General features: G+C 43.6%; 1 pseudogene; it reads left to right on the forward strand.

Moving 5' to 3' along the window:
• The window catches only part of LOC141581652 (selenoprotein K-like), a 28,679-nt pseudogene extending 6,801 nt beyond the window's left edge, over positions 1 to 21,878 (forward strand).
• The last annotated feature ends 224 nt before the right edge of the window (positions 21,879 to 22,102 follow it).

Consider the following 22,102-nt stretch of genomic DNA (forward strand, 5'->3'; position numbering starts at 1 on the left):
TGGAGGAGATACATTCAATCCATAGCAGGTATAAAAGGCAAGCATTTAATCACACTGTATGTCAGTTGATAATTTTTCCTTCCCTGCAGTAGACCTGTCTATGAGTGGCTGGAAGACCTGTTTAATTCTAGGGTGTAGAATTAAGACGGCCATCTGCTTGCAAGTAGAAATAAGCTGCATTCACCCAAATCAGCTTAGTTCATAAAAGTAATATTCTGGCCTTCATGTGCTATACTCTTTTTTTTTTTTTTTTTTTTTTTTGGAGACAGAGTCTTGCTCTGTCACTAGGCTGGAGTGCAGTGGCACGATCTCGGCTCACTGCAACCTCCACCTCCTGGGTTCAAGCAATTCTCCTTCCTGAGTAGCTGGGATTACAGGTATGTGCCACCACACCCGCTAATTTTGTATTTTTAGTAGAGGTGGGATTTCTCCATGTTGGTCAGGCTGGTCTCAAACTCCCAACTTCAGATGATGTGCCCGCCTGAGCCTCCCAAAGTGCTGGGATTACAGGCTTGAGCCACCGTGCCTGGGGTCTAGATCTCTTGACCTCAGGTGATCTGCCTGCCTCGGCCTCCCAAAGTGTTAAGATTACAGGTGTGAGCCACCACGCCCAGCCCTGCCGTACTCTTTATTGTCTCTTTCTTTCTTTCTTTATTTTAAGACAGTCTCATCTGTGGCCCAGAATGGAGTGCAGAGGCATCTCAGCTCACTGAACAATTGCTTCCCAGGTTCAAGTGATTCTCCTACCTCAGCCTCCTGAGTGGCTGAGATTACAGGCGTATATGACCACACCTGGCTAATTTCTGTATTTTTAGTAAAAACAGGGTCTCATCATGTTAGCCAGGCTGGTCTCAAACTCCTGACCTCAGGTGATCTGCCCACCTCGGCCTCCCGAAGTGCTAGGATTATAGGCATGAGTCACCACACCCTGCCTAATACCTGTTTCTTAAACAGTTCACCAGTTGGTTAGAGAAGAGGCAGGCTGTTTATTGCCCCACTATCTACTTTTTTTTTTTTTTTTTTTTTTTTTTTTTGAGACAGAGTCTCGCCTTGTTGCCCAGGCTGGGGTGCAGTGCTATAATCTCAGCTCACTGAAACCTCCGCCTCCCAGGTTCAAATGGTTCTCCTGCCTCAGCCTCCCAAGTACCTGGGATTACAGGCCTCTGCCACCACAACCAGCTAATTTTTTGTATTTTTACTAGAGACAGAGGCTCACCATGTTGGCCAGGCTGGTCTTGAACTCCTGACCTCCACCTCGGCCTCCCAAAGTGCTGGGATTACAAGTGTGAGTCACCGTGCCCAATCTACATTTCTTTTTTTGTTAACTAAACTCCTAATTATTGTATTATGTTATTCTTTTGTCTGTTAGGTTTCTCCTTAACACATACAAATAGACCAAACTGACGTAATCATATTTTAGAAAAATACTATTTTCTTTTTTGGAAAAGGAAACAGAAAAAAAAGATAAATGGCTTCAATTGTCCACTTAGCATAGAATTAGAAATCCCAGTCTTTGTGGCTGCCTAAATACATAAATAAATAAATGGCCAAAAACGGAAATCAAATAAGATAAAAGTCTTTCATGAGTCTCTTCCTAAAATTATTAGTATGAGGAAACTTAATAGGTGTGAAAATGAAGATGTAAATTGCTGTAGAATGAACAATAGGATAAAGTCACAAAAGCCAAAATGGGGAAACAGCCCAAATGTTTTCATCCACGGATAAATGGATGGATAAACAAAATGAGGTATACATGTGCAATGGAATACGATTTGGCCTTAAAAAGAATTGCAATTCTTATATATGCTACAACATAGATGAACCTTGAGGACATTATACTAAGTGAAATAAGCCAGTCACAGAAGGACAAATATGATTTCACTTACGTGAGGAACCTAGAATAGGCAAATTCATAGACAGGAAGAATGGTAGTTGCCAGGGGCTAGGGGTAGGAGAGAATAGAGTTAGTGTGTACTGGGTGTAGACTTCCTGTTGGGATGATTTTTTAAAAGTTCAGGGAATGGATAGTGGTGATGGTGGCACAATGTGAATGTACTTCACACTACTGAATCGCACACTTAAATATGGTGAAGATGGTACATTTTTGTGTATTTTACTATAAGAAAAAAAATTTGGGGCTGGGCAAGGTGACTCACACCTGTAATCCCAACAATTGGAAGGCCGAGGTGGGAGAATCACTTGAACCCAGGAGTTTGGGCTTCTGCAGCATTTTTACTTTTCTAACTAAGACATCATGGAGAGGATAGATTGGCCCTTTTCTATGTCTTTTCCAATGCTGTCTGGAATCGATATATTGACTACTTAAGTCATTTGTCTGTACCTCTCAGGTCATGATTTCCATCATCTTTTTCCGGATTTGGCGGATGTTATTGGTGCTGAGCCTAAGAAGTCTTCCATACCTGATTGTTGCATTTTTTAGTAAAATCAACACAGAACAGATGGAGCAAGCAACCATCGATAGTCTTGACATCAACATGAGCTTCAGTCATTATCTGCCATTTTTTGACTGTAGAACACATTTTGTCAAGGGTAAGATCCATGCCATGGAAGTTAGTCAGGCAGTTTTTGCCCTGAACATCTTCAGTAATTAGCTTGAATTTCCTAATGCAACTTCATCATTCTGCAGATCAGCAAGACTAACTTCAAACACAGGGCCCTTGAGGCCATCAGAGGCAATTTTGGTTCCTTGGGTCCTGATGACTAGCGTCTTTCCAATATTTCGTATATTGAACATACTGAGTGCTTTCACATCATGCCAATCTTAAAAAATGGATCAACCACTTTCTTCTGGGCTCCCTTTTTACCACCTTTCGTAAGGTGCTTGTTCTTGCCAACTGCCACGTGCTGTTCAGAGAGCCAAAAGGCTTTGTTGCTCTTTACATAAAACAGTAGCTGAAGTAGGTAAGAATTATTCTCTGAATGAACAGCAGTAAATTCAATCAACTCGTAAGATAAAAGAAGTGGGTGGCTGGCAAGATGGCCAAATAGGAACAGTTCTGGTCTGCAGCTCCCAGCTAAATCAACGCAGAAGGCCAGTGAGTTCTGCATTTTCAACTGAGGCACCTGACTCATCTCACTGGGACTGCTTAGATAGTGGGTGCAGCCCATGGAGGGGGAGCTGAAGCAGGGTGGGGTGTCGCCTCACCCAGGAAGCACAAGGGGATGGGGAACTCCGTCCCCTGGCCAAGGGAAGCCACAGGGGACTGTGCGGTGAGGGATAGTGCATTCCAGCCCAGATACTACACTTTTCTTGCAGTCTTTGCAACCCGCAGACCAGGAGATTACTTCAGGTGCCTAAACCACCAGGGCCAGGGGTTTCAAGCACAAAACAGGGCAGCTGTTTGGACAGACACTAAGCTAGCTGCAGGAGATGAGGTTTGACTACATTGGCCAGGCTGGTCTCGAATTCCTGACCTCAAGTGATTTCCCCGCCTCAGCCTCCCAAAGTGCTGGGATTACAGGTTTGAGCCACTGCACACAGCCCCTTAGTTTTTGTTTGTTTGTTTTTGAGACAAAGTCTTGCTCTGTTGCCCAGGCTGGAGTGCAATGATGCAATCTTGGCTCACTGCAACCTTCACCTACCATGTTCACGTGATTTTCTTTCTTTCTTTTTTTTTTTTTTGAGAGGGATTTTCGCTCTTGTTACCCAGGCTGGAGTGCAATGGTGTGATCTCGGCTCACCGCAACCTCCGCCTCCTGGGTTCAGGCAATTCTCCTGCCTCAGCCTCCTGAGTAGCTGGGATTACAGGCACGCACCACCATGCCCAGCTAATATTTTGTATTTTTAGTAGAGACGGGGTTTCACCATGTTGACCAGGATGGTCTATCTCTTGACCTCACGATCCACCCGCCTCGGCCTCCCAAAGTGCTGGGATTACAGGCTTGAGCCACCGCGCCCGGCCTGGTTCACGTGATTTTCCCGCGTCAGCCTCCCAAATAGCTGGGACCACAGGCACCTGCAATCTCACCCAGCTAATTTTTGTATTTTTAGTAGAGGTGGGGTTTCACCATATTGGCCAGGCTGGTTCGAACTGCTGACCTCAAACAATCCACCTACCTCCGCCTCCCGAAGTGCTGGGATTACAGGTGTGAGCCACTGTGCCCAGCCTAGATTTTTTTTCTTTTATTAGAGAATAACATTTGGAAACCAAGATACGGGTACTGGGTGGAAGCTTATTCCTTGATGATTATAAAGCTTACATATCAGAAGATTTACCAATATAGAATCATGCAGCATCTTCAGTAATAATCTGAAGCAGAACAACCAATATATATGGTTAGCTTTAAGCACGGTTTAAAATGTTTTCTTTACTTTAAAAAATGCTTTAGTTATAAATGCTATTTATATTCAAGTCAGGAAAGTACTTTCCTTCCTAATTTTCAGTCTCACATTCTTCTATCCATAATGTCAAACTAATTATATCTTATATTTTAAATAATAGAATGACAACATGTTTAATCTCATTGTTAATAAAAAATATGTAAACTTAACAATGAGATTGCTGCCATCTTATGAAAATATTAACAAATGTTTAAAAGATTGATAATATTGTTAAGAGTAGTCTGGGCACGGTGGCTAATGCCTGTAATCCCAGCACTTTGGGAGGCCAAGGTGGGTGGATCACTTGAGGTCAGGAGTTCTAGACCAGCCTGTCCAAAATGATGAAATCCTGTCTCTACTAAAAATATGAAAATTAGGCTGGGTGCGATGACTCACACCTGTAATCCCAGCACTTTGGGAGGCTCAGGCAGGTGGATCACAAGGTCAAGAGATTGAGACCATCCTGACCAACGTGGTGAGACCTGTCTCTACTAAAAATACAAAAATTAGCTGGGTGTGGTGGCAGGTGCCCGTAGTCCCAGCTACTCAGGAGGCTGAGGCAGGAGAATCGCTTGAACCCAGGAGGCAGAGGTTGCAGTGAGCAGAGATCGTGCCACTGCACGTGTCACTTGCCTGGTGACAGAGTGAGACTATGTCAAAAAAAATACATATAATAATATAAAAATTAGCTGGGAGTGGTGGTGAATGCCTGTAATCCCAGCTACTTGGTAGGCTGAGGCAGGAGGATCACTTCAATCCAGGAGGCAGAGGTTGCAATGAGCCAAGATCGCAGCACTGCACTCCAGCCTGGGTGACACAGTGAGACTGTCTCAAAAAAAAAAAAAAAGAAAAAAAGAAAAGAAAAAAAGAAATTAAGAGTATGAGAAAAAGCAGATTATCTATAGTACCTATTTGAGAGCAATTGGTAGTATTGATGGAAATGTAAAACATGCATTTACTTTATCATAGCAATTCCACTTCTAAAAAGTTTCCATCAGAAATATAAGTACAGGTATACAATGGGGTGTGTGTGTTTGTGTTTGTGCGTGTGCCTGCACTTCTGGAAAAACTGGAGATAATTGAAGTGTCCATCAAGAAGGACTAGTTAAATACTTTGAACCACTGTATCACACAGCTTGGGGAAAGTCGTGGAAGGCTTCCTAGAAGAAGTGATGTTTAAGTTGTGAACTAACTGCAAGATGAGTAGGAACAAGCTCTGTGAATTGTGTATGTGTGTTGGGGTGAGGAGAGGACATCCAAGACGAACTATGCCACACAGGATGGCCCTGAGGCAAGAAGATGATGTGTTCAAGACTCGGAGGTTAGGAGACAGGGAGAGGAAGAGGAGCTTAAGAAGCGGCTGGAGACACCGGGTGCAGTGGCTCATGCCTGTAATTCCAGCACTTTGGGAGGCTGAGGTGGGAGAATCACCTGAGGTCAGGAGTTCGAGACCAGCCTGGCCAAAATGGTGAAATTCTGTCTCTACTAAAAATACAAAAATTAGCCAGGCATGGTGGTACATGCCTGTAATTCCAGCTACTTGGGAGGCTGAGGCAGGATAATTGCTTGAACCCAGGAGGCAGAGGTTGCAGTGAGCCAAGATAGTGCCCCTATACTCCAGCCTGAGCAATATAGCGAGACTCCATCTCAAAAAAAAAAAAAAAAAAGGAACTGGAGAAGGATGTGGGGATGGATGGTACAGAGCCTTGAAAAGCATGTTGGGGGCCAGGCACAGTGGCTCACAACTGTAATCCCAGCACTTTCGGAGGCCAAAGTGGGTAGATCACTTGAGGTCAAGAGTTCAAGACCAGCCTGGCCAACATGGTGAAACCCCGTTTCTATTAAAAATACAAAAATCAGCTGGGAGTGGTGGTATGCACCTGTAGTCCCAACTACTCAGGAGGCTGAGGGACGAGAATCACTGGAACCCAGGAGGCAGAGGCTGCCTTGGTGACAGAGAGAGACTCTGTCTTAAAGGAAAGTATGTTGGGCTTCATGGGAGGACACAGAAAGCCTATGATCTTCACTGTTAGCCCACAGACTAACTGTGGACCCCAGACTCAGATCCAGCTTTACTCTGACCTCAGGTCACTCAGTTATTTCACACATCACAGCTTCCAGAGGCCTCCCACTTCCTCTGAACTCCTGCATACCCTGAGCTTTCACTATACTCTCATACTGAATTGCCGCATCTATTTATTTGCTAGTCTCCCTAACTTCACCATGAGCTCCCTGTACCTTTTTTATTCTCTTATCACCTTGTCTAGTCCAGACTGACATTCAATACATAATTGTTAAATGAATGAAGTAATTTGACCAACTAACTCTGGAACAGAAATCTTAACCAGGGGTTGTAGGTCCCATCACAACTGGCGGGTGGGAGGGTGGTTGGTGAACTTGGATAGGAAAAAACTGCTTTCTTATTTCCATTCACCTCTAACTGAAAATTAGCACTTCCTTCCATTATGAATCCTCACAGCAAAAGACAGTAGTATTAGCAGTACCTATGACTTTGTCACCCATGGAAGTCACAGTTATTTTCATCTCACATTAGAGTTGTTGCACGTATTTCAAAATACAATTTACACTCATTACTACTTCAAAATTACAGTAATTATTATATCTGCCACTAGATCTTGTTAATGTGTCAATAAAAGAATAACATTTATTATTGTATCACATGTTAAAATATTTTGTTAACTGTATTTCAACATAACTGGCATCCTTTGTAATCCTATGTATTTTATTTTATGCATTTAAGAACACCGTTCGCCAGGTGCGGTGGCTCATACATATAATACGAGCACTTTCGGAGACCGAGGAGCTTGGATCACGAGGTCAGGAGTTCAAGTACAGCCTGATCAACATGGTGAAACCCCCGTCTCTACTAAAAATACAAAAGTCAGCCGAGTGTGGTGGTACGCACCTGTAATCCCAGCTACTCAGGAGGCTGAGGCAGGAGAATCGCTTGAACCCGGGAGGCAGAGGTTGCGGTGAGCTGAAATCGCGCCACTGCACTCCAGCCTGGTGACAGAGATGAAGTCTACAGGTTTCTCCCAACTACTGAGGGAGTCCATGTGCAAGGGGCTAAGAACCCTGCCCAGGAGTGTAACATACAACCCTTTCTACCACACTCTCTGTGATGAAGGAGGTAATGTAAATTGTGGGTGTCATGGCCCAGCTCCCTTTCTGTCAGATAAGCAGCACCTTTTCCTCTCCCCAGCCGAAATAAATTCTGGTTATTTTATTCTCTTCCCACTCGCAGTTGGAGAAACCACGTGTGCTGCTGTTTCAATTCTTATTTCCATAAGAATGACTCTTACATGCGAATACTCAGCCTGACTTCTCTCGGAGCCCCAATCATGTATTCAGTGGTCTGTTTCTTGTTGTGTGTCCAACATTATCTCAAGTTCTTCGTCTTTCTTTACAAATTACCTCTTTTTCCTGATAACCTCTCTTCTCTCATTCTCCCAAGAGCAAAACACAATCATCAACCCTCAGTGCTATGTCTCTCAAGCTCCTGCTACTCAGAAAAGACCCACTAATTCTCTACCTTTGAGTTTCACAGTGGTGGATTGTACGGCAATTTCCTTTAAAGTACTTTAGTATTACCAGTGTGATGTAGGTGTGTATAGATTAACTTTATGCCCTAGACACTATTCACATTTGGAGTGCCCTGATTAGGAACCCACACTCTAGGGAATATTACTTAGTATTTGAAGTACCCTAATTAGAAATTCAGTTCCTAGAGAGAGCTACATAAACTTTCCAAATCCATTATTGTTTTACAAATGATAGGATGTTTGGGATTTGTTTCAAAATAATCCAAGAGGAGAGGCAAATGGGGAGGAATATGGATGAAACAAGATTGGCCATGAGCTGGTAATCGCTAAAGCTGGGTGGTGGGTAATGTGTGTGTGTTGTGGGGACAGTTTCATGAACATTCTTTGTTTTGTATATATTTTGTATATATTTGACACTTTCCATAATAAAACGTTTTGAGGTTGCAATAAGCAAACGACACCAGATAGAAGATAACAGATTGAACCCATGCCATCTACTTTCCTTCCTGAAGCCCCAGTAAAATAACAATAAAATGATTTTTTTTTTGAGGCGGAGTCTCACTCTGTCACTAGTCTGGAGTGCAGTAGTGCAATCTTAGCTCACTGCTACCTCTGCCTCCCAGATTCAAGCGATTCTCTTGTCTCAGCCTCCTGAGTAGCTAGGACTACAGGCATGTTCCACCATGCCAGGCTAATGTTTGTATTTTTAGTAGAAATAGGGTTTCCCCATGTTGGCCAGGATGGTCTCAATCTCTAGACCTCCTGGTGATTCACCCACCTTGGCCTCCCAAAGTGCTGGGATTACAGATGTGAGCCACTGCACCTGACCGATTTTTTTTAAAACAGAATATCGCTCTGTCACCGAGGCTGGAGGGCAGTGGTGTGATCTTGGCTCACTGCAACCTCTGCCTCCTGAGTTCACAGCTTCCTGAGTAGCTGGAACCACAGGTGTGTGCCACCAGGCCCAGCTAATTTTTGTATTTTCAGTAGAGATGAGGTTTCACCATGTTAGCCAGGCTGGTCTTGAACTCCTGACCTCAAGTGATCCACTGACCTTAGCCTCCCAAAATGCTGGAATTTACAGGCATGAGTTATGGTGTTGGCTATGCCTTTTTTTTTTTTTTTTTCTTTTAAAGACGGGGTTTCACCATGTTGGTCGGGCCAGTCTTGAACTCTTGACCTCAGGTGATCCGCCCGCCTGGGCCTCCAAAGTGCTTGGATTACAGGCGTGAGCCACCACACCTGGCGCCTTTTTTTTTTTAAATTGTACTTTAGGTTCTGGGGTACATGTGCAGATCATGCAGGATCGTTGCATAGGTACATACATGGCAAGGTGGTTTGCTGCCTCCATCCCCCTGTCACTTCTATCTGGCATTTCTCCCCATGTTATCCCTCCCCAACCTCCCCACCACTCACTGTCCCTCCCCTAGACACCTGTAGCAGACCCCAATGTGTGATGCTCCCCTCCCTGTGTCCATGTGTTCTCATTGTTCCACACCCACCTATGAGTGAGAACATGCATTGTTTGATTTTCTGTTCTTGTGTCAGTTTGCTGAGAATGATGGTTTCCAGATTCATCCATGTCCCTACAAAGGACATGAATTCATTGTTTTTTATGGCTGCATAATATTCCATGGTGTATATGTGCCACATTTTCCCTGTCTAGTCTATCATCGATGGGCATTTGGGTTGGTTCCAGGTCTTTGCTATTGTAAACAGTGCTGCAGTGAACATTCATGTGCATGTGTCCTTATAGTAGAACGATTTATAACCCTTCGGGTATATACCCAGTAATGGGGTTGCTGGGTCAAATGGAATTTCTATTTCTAGATCCTTGAGGAGTCACCACACTGTCTTCCACAATGGTTGAACTAATTTACACTCCCACCAACAGTGTAAAAGTGTTTCTATGTCTCCACACCCTCTCCAGCATCTGTTGTCTCCAGATTTTTTTGATGATCACCATTCTAACTGGTGTGAAATGGTATTTTAATGTGGTTTTGATTTGCATTTCTCTAATGACCTGGGATGATGAGCATTTTTTCATGTTTGCTGGCCTTGTGTATGTCTTCTTTTGAAAAGTGTCTGTTCATATACTTCTCCCACTTTTGAATATGTTTGTTTGTTTGTTTTCTTGTAAGTCTAGTTTAGTTCTTTATAGATTCTGGATATTAGTCTTTTGTCAGATAGGTAGATTGCAAAGGTTTTTTCCCATTCTGTTGGTTGCTGGTTCACTCTAATGATTGTTTCTTTTGTTATACAGAAGCTCTGGAGTTTAATTAGATCCCATTTGTCTATTTTATTTTCTGCTGCCAATGCTTTTGGTGTTTTCAGCACATCAAAAAGCGTATCCATCATGATCAAGTAGGCTTCATCCCAGGGATGCAAGGCTGGTTCAACAATATGTGAGTCTATAAATGTAATCCACCACATAAACAGAACCAAAGACAAAAACCACATGATTATGTCAATAGATGCAGAGAAGACCTTCAACAAAATTCAACAGGCCTTTATGCTAAAAACTCTAATAAAATAGGTATCAATGGAACGTATCTCAAAGTAATAAAAGCTATTTATGGCTATGCATTTTTTAAAAAAATTCCTTTTGACCAGGTGTGATGGCTCATGCCTGTAATCCCAGCACTTTGGCAGGCCAAGGAGGGAGGATTGCTTGAGTTTATGAGTTTGAGAACAGCCTGGGCAACATAGGGAGACCCCTGTCTCTACAAAAAAAAAAAAAAAAAAAAAAAAAAAAAAAAAAAAAAAAAAAAGCCAGTCATGATGGTATCTACATGTACTACCAGCTTCTTGGGAGGCTGAGGCAGGAGGATCACTTGAGTGTAGGAGGTTGAGGCTTTGGTGAGCCATGTTCAAGCCACTGCACTCCAGCCTGGGCAATTAGAGCAAGACCTTGTCTCAAATAATAAAAAATAAAAAGGCATAAATGCCATATTTTTAGAGTGAGGTCACAGGTGAAGTATAGAAGAGACATCCAAAAGGCTTTTCTTGAGCTTCACTGTTTAGTAAAGTCAGTGTATAATAAGCGCCTATTATATACACATCTGGGAATTAGAGAAAAGATTTCTGGGAAGTTTCTCAGGAATTTGAAGGGCAAGTGTAGAGTGTGAAGTTAACCTCGCCTACCTGCTGTTTTAACTTATAGCTGAGTGTGGTCCTTTCGTTAACGACCCCTTGTCTCTGGATGATTTGTGCCAGAGTTCCTAATCTCCTTCTCTGAGTAACAAAGCCTTTGCCTTGTAAAATGTATCATCTATAATACAACATCTCACAATGTAAAAGGGGAGGGGGAAATGTTGGCTCTATAGCCTCAAATGAGTATGATTTGAAAATTAATTGTGCACAATACAAGTTTGGAAGGTCTCCAGTATTATAAAGGTCCTACTATATAAGTGGATTCACTTTGTTTCAAGACAGCATAGTGCCATGAATATATTCATGGACTTTTTGTCCAAAAAGCTGTGTTTCTGGTCTGTTCCACTCACCTCTCACATTACTCTCACAATATCCATCCATCCATCCATCCATCCACCCATCCCAGATAGATGGATAAAGGATGGAGAGAGAGAGAGAGAGAGAGAGAGAGAGAGAGAGAGAGAGAGAGAGAGAGATATCATCTTGGAGAAATTCTAACTGCTTTTTTTTTTTTTTTTTTTAACAGGGTCTCAGGATCTTGTTCTGTCACCAGACTGGGGTGCTTGCTGTAAATTCCAGGTTCAGCCTCCCAAGTAGCTGGGACTACAGGTGTGTGCCACCACACCCAGCTAATTTTTAAAGTTTTTAATAGAGATGAGGTCTCACTCTGTAGCCCAGGCTAGTCTCAAACTCCTGGGCTCAGGTGATCCTCCTGCCTCAGCCTCCCAAAGTGCTGGGATTACAGGCATGAGCCACTGTACCCAGCCATTTCATTCCTTTTTATAGCCATGTAGTATTTTGTGGTGTATATGTAGCACATTTTCTTTTTCTTTTTTTTTTTTTTTTGAAGCAGAGTCTTGCTTGCTCTGTTGCCCAGGCTGGAGTGCGGTGGCATGATCTTGGCTCACTACAAACTCTGCCTCCCCACCCGCCCCCACCCCATGTCAAGTGATTCTCCTGCCTCAGCCTCCTGAGTTGCTGGGATTATGGGTGCATGCCACCATGCCTGGCTAATTTTTGTATTTTTAGTAGAGACAGGGTTTCACCATATTAGCCAGGCTGATCGCAAACTCCTGACCTTGTGATCCACCCGCCTGGGCCTCCCAAAGTGCTGGGATTACAGGTGTGAGCCACCACGCCCAGCCTCACATTTTCTTTATCCACTCCACTGCTGATGGGCACCTAGGTTGATTCTATGACTTCACTGTTGTGAATCGCACTGTGATGAACATGAGTGTATGTGTTTTTTTGGTAGAACAGCTTATGTTTTAAAATATATAAACCCAGGAATGGGATTGCTGGGTTGAACAGTAGTTCTAAATTCTTTGAGAAATCTACAAACTGCTTTCTGCAGTGGTTGAACTAATTTACATTCCCATCAACATTTATACACTGTTGATGGGAATGTAAATTAGTTCTCCGCAGCCTGCCAGCATCTGTTATTTTTTTACTTTTAATTAATAGCCATTCAGACTGGTGTGAGATGGTATCTCATTGTGGTTTTGATTTGCATTTCTCTGATGATTAGCCTGATGAGCATTTTTTCAAATGTTTGTTGGTCCCTTGTATGTCTTCTTTTGAGAAGTGTCCGTTCATACCTTTCGTCCACTTTTTTTGCTTTGTTTTGTTTTGAGACAGAGTCTTGCTCTACCACCTAGGCTGGAGTGCAGTGGCAAGATCTCAGCTCACTACAACCTCAGCCTCCCAGGCTCAAGCAATTCTCCTGTCTCAACCTCCTGAGGAGCTTGGAGTACAGGTGTGCACCTCTATGCCCCAATAATGTTTGTATTTTTAGTAGAGACAGTGTTTCATCATGTTGGCCATGCTGATCTCTAACTTGAGACCTCAGGTGATCTGCCTGCCTCATCCTCCCAAACTGCTGGGATTACAGGTATGAGCCACCACACCTGGCCTTTTGTCCACTTTTTAATGAGGTTGGTTGTCTGATGCATAGTTTGCAAATATTTTCTCCCATTCTGTAGGCTGTCTGCATACTCTGTTGATAGTTTCTTTCTCTTTTTAATTTTTTTTTGAGACAAAGTTTTGCTCTTGTTGCCCAGGCTGGAGTGCAATGGTGCAATCTCGGCTCACTGCAACCTCCATTTCCTGGGTTCAAGCGATTCTCCTGCCTCAGCCTCCCAGGTCACCGGGATTACAGGCACCCACCACCACCCCAGGCTAATTTTGTATTTTTAGTAGAGACAGGGTTTCACCATGTTAGGCTGATCTCGAACTCCCAACCTCAGGTAATCTGCCTGCCTTGGGCTCCCAAAGTGCTGGGATTACAGGCATGAGCCACTGCACCCAACCAATAGTTTCTTTTGCTGTGCAGAAGCTCTTTAGTTTTATTAGGCCCTACTTGTCTATTTTTGTTTTTATTGCAATTGTTTTTTTTTTTAAAGGTGAAGTCTCGCTCTGTTGCCTAGGCTGTTAGAGTGCAATGGCACAATCTAGGCTCACTGCACCCTCTGCTTCCTGGGTTCAAGCGATTCTCCTGCCTCAGCCTCTTGAGTAGCTGTAATCACAGGCACATGCCATCATGACTGGCTAATTTTTGCATTTTTAGTAGAGACGGAGTTTCACCATGTTGAGCAGGCTGGTCTTGAACTCCTGACCTTGTGATCTGCCCACCTCAGCCTCCTAAAGTGCTGAGATTACAGGCGTGAGCCACTGCACCTGGCCAAAAATTTTTTTTATAAAGATGGAGTATCCCTATGTTGCCCAGGCTTGTACTCCTCAATTTGAGCAATCCTCCCACCTTGGCATCCCAGAGTGCTGGGATTATAGGCATGAGCCACTGCACCAAGGCTGCAATTGCTGTTGAGAACTTAGTCATAAATTATTTCTGAAGGGTGATGTACAGAATAATGTTTACTAGGTTTTCTTTTCCTTCCTTCCTTCCTTCCTTCCTTCCTCTCTCTCTCTCTCTTTCTTTCTTTTTCTATCTTGTTTTGAAACAGGGTCTTGCTCTGTCACCAATGCTGAAGGGCAGTGATGTGATTTGGGGTCACTGCATCCTTGACCTCCTGGATTCAAGTGATCCTCCCATCTCAGCCTCCCAAATAGCTGAGACTAAAGGTGCAAGCCACCACATGCAGGTAATTAAAAATTTTTTTTTTTTCTGGTAAAGACAGGGTCTTGTCATGCTGCCCAGGCTGGCCTCAAACTCCTGGGCTCAAATGATCCTCCTGGTTTAGTCTCCCAAAGTGCTGGGATTACAGGCATGACCTACTGTACCCAGCCTGGTCTGAAATTCTTATAGTTTGAGGTACATTTAGTTCTTTAATCCATCGTCAGTTAATTTTTTATATGGTGAAATATAGGGGTTCAGTTTCATTCTTCTGCACATGGCTAGCCAACTATTACATTCAGCATCATTTATTGAATAAGGAGTCCTTTCCTCATTGCTTAATTTTGTCAACTTCATTAAAGACCAGATGTAGGTGTGCAGCTTTATTTCTGGGTTCTCCATTCTGTTTCTTTGGTCTATGTGTCTGTTTTTGTTCTAGTACCAGGTTGTTTTGGTTACTGTAGCCTTATAGTATAGTTTGAAATCAGGTAGTATGATATCTACAATTTTGTTCTTTTTACTTAGAATTACTGTGGCTATTTGGGCTCTTTTTTGGTTTGATACAAATTTTAGGATAGTTTTTTTTTCTAATTCTGTGAAAAATGACATTGGTAGTTTGACAAGAATAGCACTGAATCTGTACATTGCTCTGGACAATATGGCCATCTTAATAATATTGGTTCTTCCAATCCATGAACATGGGATGTTTTTCCATTTGTTTCTGTTATCTATTATTTCTTTCAGCAGTGTTTTATAGTTTTCCTTGTGGAAGTCTTTCACCTCCTTGGTTAGATGTATTCTTAAGTATTTTACTTATGTATTTTTTTGTGGCTATTGTAAATGAAATTGCATCTTGATTTGGCTCTCAGCTTGAATGTTATTGGTGTAGAAAAATGCTACTGATTTTTGTACATTGATTTTTGTCTCCTGAAACCTCACCGAAGTCATTTATTAGTCCTAGGAAACTTTTGGCAGTCTTTAGGATTTTCTTTTTCCTTTTCTTTTTATTTTATTTATTTTTTTTAAAGATGGGGTTTCACCATGATGGCCAGGCTGGTCTTGAACTCTTGACCTCAGGTGATCCACCCACCTTAGCCTCCCAAAGTGCTAGGATTACAGGCGTGAGCCACCACGCCCAGCCTGGGATTTTCTAATTTAATAAACATTTATAGAAAACCCACTACATGCAAAGCTTAAAGAACATGAGGCTAAGCATGGTGGCTCACGCCTATAATCTCAGCACTTTGGGAGGCTGAGGCAGGTGAATCACCTAAGGTCAGGCGTTCGAGACCAGCCTGGCTAATATGGCAAAATCCCGTCTCTACAAAAATACAAAAATTAGCCAGGTGTGGTGGCACATGCCTGTAATCTCAGCTACTCAGGAGGCTGAGGCAGGAGAATCACCTGAACCTGGGAAGCAGAGGTTGCAGTAAGCCAAGATCATGCCACTGCACTCCAGCCTGGGTGACAGAGTGAGACTCTGTCTCAAAAAAGAAAAAAAAAAAGACCTCAGCCACTCGGAGTGCAAAGTGAAGAGAAAGTGCCTGAAAGATTAGAGCTTACAGGGGATGTGACAGTGTCTAATGCAAATCAGTAATAATTTGGAAACAGTTCAAGAAAGTATTTTTATCAAATGCAGAGTTGTCAAAAATCTGCCTTTCTGCAAACCCATCGTCTACGCTGTTTCTGGAGTGGTTGATAGGTGCTAGTTATATTAGAAGCAAAAACTCACTCATTCAACCTTTTTTTTGTTTTTGAGACAGAGTTTGGCTCTTGTTGCCCAGGCTGGAGCGCAATGGTGTGATCTTGGCTCACAGCAACCTCCACCACCTGGGTTTAAGAGATTCTTCTGCCTCGGCCTCCCAAGTAGCTGGGATTACAGGCATGTGCCACCACACCTGGCTAATTTTGTATTTTTAGTAAAGATGGGGTTTCTCCATGTTGGTCATGTTGGTCTTGATCTCCCAACCTCAGGTGATCTGCCTGCCTCAGCCTCCCAAAATGCTGGGATTACAGGTGTGAGCCACTGCACCTGGCCTCTCTCAACCTCTCTAAGAGAAAAAATGTTTGTGGCAAGCTCACATGGACTGGACCTGGATCTAAGGCTGGTCTAGGGCCAGCTCTTCTGTCCGGATCTCCTGGTCCTCATTCTCCCGCTACAGTGCCCTGGCCTCCTCCCTCTACCCAATGGGCAGTGTTGTCCCTCTCTCTCTTTTTTTTAAAACAGTTTCACTCCTGTTGCCTAGGCTGGAGAGCAGTGGTGTAATTACAGCTCACTGCAGCCCAGACCTCCTGGGTTCAAGTGATTCTCCCATCTCAGCCTCCTGAGTATCTGGGACCAAAGGCATGTGCCACCATGCCTGGCCCAGTGTTGTCTCCTCCTTGTAAACTTCAACATGGAAGGAGCCAGCCTGGTTGGCTTTGTAATGACCATAGTCCCTGTTGACTAGAACCATCCTTTCAGGCCACCTCAAGGGCCTGCCCTGGATCAGATCCCCTGGTCCCTCTTGTCTGATTATGTCAACCCTGTCCCACTCAGTCCAGGGCAGCTTCCCAGAGCAGAGGCTGTGGGCAGGTTGGTTTCATGTCAAAGGGGAAGTTGGTATGGAAAGTCCTGTGTCTGCCTGACACAGGTTCAAGATATATTTTTTAAGACAGAAATTATGTCATGGGGCCAGGTATGGTGGCTCATGCCTATAATCCTAGCACTTTGGGAGGCAGAGGCCTGAAGAATAGAACCAAGAGCTTACTTTCTTTTATTTTTATTATTTATTTATTTATTTATTTTGAGACAGAGTTTCGCTCTTGTTGCCCAGGCTGGAGTGCAATGGCGCGATCTCGGCTCACCGCAACCTCCGCCTCCTGGGCTCAGGCAATTCTCCTGCCTCAGCCTCCTAAGTAGCTGGGATTACAGGCATGCACCACCATGCCCAGCTAATTTCTTGTATTTTTAGTAGAGACTTTCTCTATGTTGGTCAGGCTGGTCTCAAATTCCCAACCTCAGGTGATTCGCCCATCTTGGCCTCCCAAAGTGCTGGGATTACAGGAGTGAGCCGCTGCACCCGGTCTGCTTTATTTTATTTTTAAGGCAAAGGTCCCAAAGTCTTAAAATGCATCATCTTATTCATTTTCAGTGGCTAGCATGCTGACTGGCAGAGTTGACAGCCGATGAAAACAGAACAAAACAATAAGGGTTTCTTTCTTTCTTTCTTTCTTTCTTTTTTAAATAACCAGTTTAGAGAGGAAATAAGGTTTTCTTAATCTATCATAATACGATAGACTAGGTAGGTGAAAACCTCTGCCTACTTCCTTGTTCTGAAATGTCTGTCTCATTTACACTCTGTTTTCTTCAAATCCCCACTTGAGGGCCACTGATTCCTCAGCCCGGGGCTGCCCAGCCCTTGTCTTGCCCTCAGCACAGGTGTAGATAGAGAAAGGATCAAACCCCAGATCACCTCTGTCCTCACTACCTGCTCAACACACTGAAGTCTGTAAAATCATCCTACATCTATTAGCGTAGAGCCAGGGAGACCCAGCACGGGGCTAAGTGAGCTCCATAATGGAAACATAATTTCTTGGAGCATGATTCTGCAGGTAGACCATGTGGAGCACTTTACATCTCCTTCTGAAGCATCACATTCCCGTCTTCCCCAAGAATGACAGGGATGAACTTGCTTGTGTGAGCATCAACTGAAAGAACCCAAAAGAAATCAGTTTCTCCAGAGTGATCTTTAAAAATACAGTGTTGATAATGATAATCTCCTATTTAAAAAGGCTTTCAGGGCCAGGCACAGTGGCTCATGCCTCTAATCCTAGCGCTTAAAGAGGCTAACGCAGGAGGATGGCTTGAGCCCAGGACATCAAAGTTACAATGAGGTATGATTTTGCCACTGCACTCCAGCCAGGGCAACAGAAGGAAACCCTATTTCAAAAAAAGAAAAAAGAAAAAAAGAAGAAAAAAGACTTTAATGGTCCTGCATTGATTAAATGACAAACTCCACAGCGCTGTACTTTTCCACGTGCTAGAATTACCACCTTTCTTCTCTAACTGGGAAACTTCTTACCATCTCATCCCCTCTAAGACTCAGCTTGGCAGCTGGCTCTTCTGGGCTTCCCTCCTAGGCTCTCCCGGAAGGACTGGCCCTGGTGTTCCTCTTTTTTTTTTTTTTTTCTTTTCTTTTTTTTTTTAAATTGAGATGGGGGTCTCACTATGTTGGCCAAGCTGGTCTCAAACTCCTGGGCTCAAACGATCCACCCACCTCAGCCTCCCAAAGTGCTAGGATTACAAGCATGAGCCACCGTGCCCAGCCGATGCTGTTCCTTTTGTACCCGAAGGCTCTGCATCAGTCACAGTCACATACTGTTAGATCAGCAAGATAAGATGGCAGATCTGGTCCCATGGCTGACTCGTTGTGTCACTGTGCATAAATTGCTTAACACCTCTGAGCCTTGGTTGCCTTATTGGATAGCGATTACAGAACTTGTGATATGTTGGATAATATGAATGAGGCACTTAGAACAGTGCCTAGCACACAGTAAGTATGAACTAAACGGTCGCTCTCAGTTGCCTATCTCTGTTATAGCTTTTAACATAGGATAAGCAAGCATCAGTGAATTTCTTGTGGAATAGCCGCAGTAAGTTTTCTCTTTTTTTTTTTCTTGAGACAAAGTCTCGCTCTTGTACCCTGGGCTGGAGTGCAATGGTGCAATCTCAAATCACTGCAACCTCCACCTCCCAGGTTTAAGCAATTCTCCTGCCTCAGCCTCCCAAGTTGCTGGGATTACAGGTGCCCACCATCACGTCCAGCTAATTTTTGTATTTTCAGTAGAGATGGGGTTACATCATGTTGGCCAGGCTGGTCTTGAATTCCTAACATCAGGTGATCCACCTGCCTCGGCTTCCCAAAGTGCTGGGATTACAGGTACGAGCCACCGCGCCCAGCCAATCATAGGTTTTCTCTAAGTAAGTTAGTGGTGAAACTCAGAAAACAAAAACAAAAACAAACTCAGGACAACTGCTTTTTAAATCAGGTTTTCCAAGTTTCCCCACCTGTAGGAGTTGTGCTTTTAGCACAAGGAGACCCTACCTTCCATTCAACAAGGTGGCATAGGCCCTAATGCGGTTGCTTGCAGGTGTCAGCCTCTCCTTAGTCTTTCTTGGAAGTAGGTATTTTAGTAAAACTATGGGATGCATTAAGAATGATTTGCATTTTAATAGGCTTGGTCATAAAACGTATTCTTCTGGCACAGTGGCTCACACCTGTAGTCCCAGCACTTTGGGAAACTGAGGTGGGCGGATCGCCTGAGGTTAGGATTTCAAGACCAGCCTGGCCAACATGGTGAAACCCCGTTTACTAAAAATACAGAAATTAGCAGGGCATGGTGGCATGCACTTGAAATCCCAGCTACTGAGGAGGCAGAGGCAGGAGAATTACTTGAATCTGGGAGGTAAAGGTTGCAGTTAGCTGAGATCGTGCCGTTGGACTCCAGCCTGGGCAACAAGAAAGAAACTCCAACTCAAAAAAAAAAAAAAAAAAGTATTCTTCCAGTGCCTTCCCTTTCCTTAGAGCACAAGCTGAGACATGAAGTCACACTGTGCTTCTGACCTTAGGAGAAAGAAACCACAGAGGCAAGTGCAGTTTTCAAGTTGACTCGTTCCTGTGAAATAAGAACGGGTAGGCTTGGTTCTGGAAGCACTGTCAGCTGAGGCAGCTTTCTTCCCCCTACAGCATGACTAATAGTGGCAGTTTTTAAAATTGAAGCTAAAACACCTAGAATTAAGATTTTGGCAGAACACACTGAGACATCCCATGGTTTTGGACATTTTAACTATATGCCTTGATTAAATGTTCACTTCTCACTGAACAGATTTAAAAGCGAGAGGTGGAAATAAATGATAGAAATCAAAGTTATATGACAAATGTACTTCAAATGCTTCTCCTCCAGTGAATTTTAAAAGCAAAATTAGGATTAAAAAACAAAACAAAAACAAAAACGGATGAGGCCAGGCGCAGTGTCTCATGCCTGTAATCCCAGTACTTTGGGAGGCTGAGTCGGGTGGAACACCTGAAGTCTGGAATTCCAGACCAGTCTGGCCAACATGGCAAAACCCCATCTCTACCAAAAATACAAAAATGAGCCAGCCTCAGAACCTGGTCACAAATAAATAAATACATAAATAAAAATTAGGCAGGGTGCAGTGGCTCATGCCTGTAGTCCCAGAACTTTGGGAGGCCGAGGTAGGCAGATCACGAGGTCGAGAGATTGAGACCATCCTAGTTAACAAGGTGAAACCCCTTCTCTACTTTAAAAATACAAAAATTAGCTGGGCATGGTGGTGCACGCCTGTAGTCACAGCTACTCGGGAGGTTGAGGCAGGAGAATAGCTTGAACCACGGAGCTGGAGGTTGCAGAGAGCCAAGATCGCGCCACTGCACTCCAGCCTGGAGACAGAATGGACTCCACCTAAAAAAAATAAAAAATTAGAAATTTAAATAAAATACAAAAACTAGCTGGGCATGGTGGCGCGCACCTGTAATCCCAGCTACTTGGGAGGCTGAGGCAGGAGAATCGCTTGAACTGAGACACAGGAGGCAGAGGCTGCAGTGAGCTGAGATCGTACCATACACACTGCACTCCAGCCTGGGCGACTCAGTCTCAAAAACATATATATATATGATAATAATGAAACCAATTTTTTTTTTTTTTTGAGGCGGAATCTTGCTCTGTGGCCCAGGCTGGAGTGCAATGGGGTAATCTCAACTCATTGTAATCTTTGCCTCACGGGTTCAAGCTATTCTTCTGCCTCAGCTTCTCGAGTAGCTAGGACTACAGCGCATCACCAAGCCCAGCTAATTTTTTTTTTTTTTTTTTTTTTTTTTTGTATTCTTAGTAGAGATGGGGTTTCACCATATTGACTAGGCTCCTCTCGAATTCCTGACCTCGTGGTCTGCCCACCTCGGCCTCCCAAAGTGCTGGGATTACAGGCGTGAGTCACCGCGCCCGGCCAAAAATGAAACAATTTTTAAAGGCACATAAAAGACCCCTCTTTTTTTTTTCTTTTTTTTTTTGACTTAGTTCTGAGTTTTGCCTTTTCTTTTTTCGCAAATGGCTGTTAATATTATATACCAGTAGGGGGCGACAAAACATTGCTTTTAAGCATCATCTGCCCATTCCCAGAGCGGAAAAAGAATTTTTGGATAGCCTTTCTTTTCCATCTTCACAAAAGAAAACGATTGAGGACGCTGGCAAGATGGAGAAATATAGTTCAATTGGAAGATCAAAAGTAACAGACAGATTACCGTGACCTCAATTTGCAGAAGAGAACATCATCGTCTGCATAAAGACTATCAATGCAGCTATGTTTAGATGGGTTTATGTCTCATGGAGACAACCTTTCCTGCTAGCTCTCTGACCCTGCATAACGACTATGGGCAATTATGTATTATTCCTTCAAGCTGAAACAAACTGCAAAACTTAAGTGCACATAGTCTGCTATACCTTTTGTGGGTCTAGAATACGTAACTTTAAAAAATCTAGATTGCAATAGCTTCTAGATAGACAGTTTGGGCGTGAACCATTTAGCTGTCCATTTGTAGTGTGGCAGGAGCATACAGTGAAGAGTGGCCAGATAACATTCTCGGGTGTTGGGGTGCCATGTTTACCTGGGCAGGCTGGATTCCTGGAGGACCAGCTCATTTACTGGCAGGGCAGCCAATACCATGAATAAATCTGGTCCTGAAAAAGTGTTGCTCTGTTTCCTGGACTGTTTATTTCCATCAGACAGAGGGGGACAAGAAAGCTTATGCCTTTCCCTGTGGTCATGCAGCACAGCTAGAGAATGTGTACTGTGGCCGAACGCAGTAGCTCAGGCCTGTAATCCCAGCACTTTGAGAGGCCGAGGCAGGTGGATCATCTGAGGTCAGGAGTTTGAGACCAGCCTAGCCAATATGGTGAAACCTCATGTTTACTAAA

This window comes from Saimiri boliviensis, chromosome 16 (genome assembly GCF_048565385.1).
Source record: "Saimiri boliviensis isolate mSaiBol1 chromosome 16, mSaiBol1.pri, whole genome shotgun sequence".
Taxonomy (NCBI): domain Eukaryota; kingdom Metazoa; phylum Chordata; class Mammalia; order Primates; family Cebidae; genus Saimiri; species Saimiri boliviensis.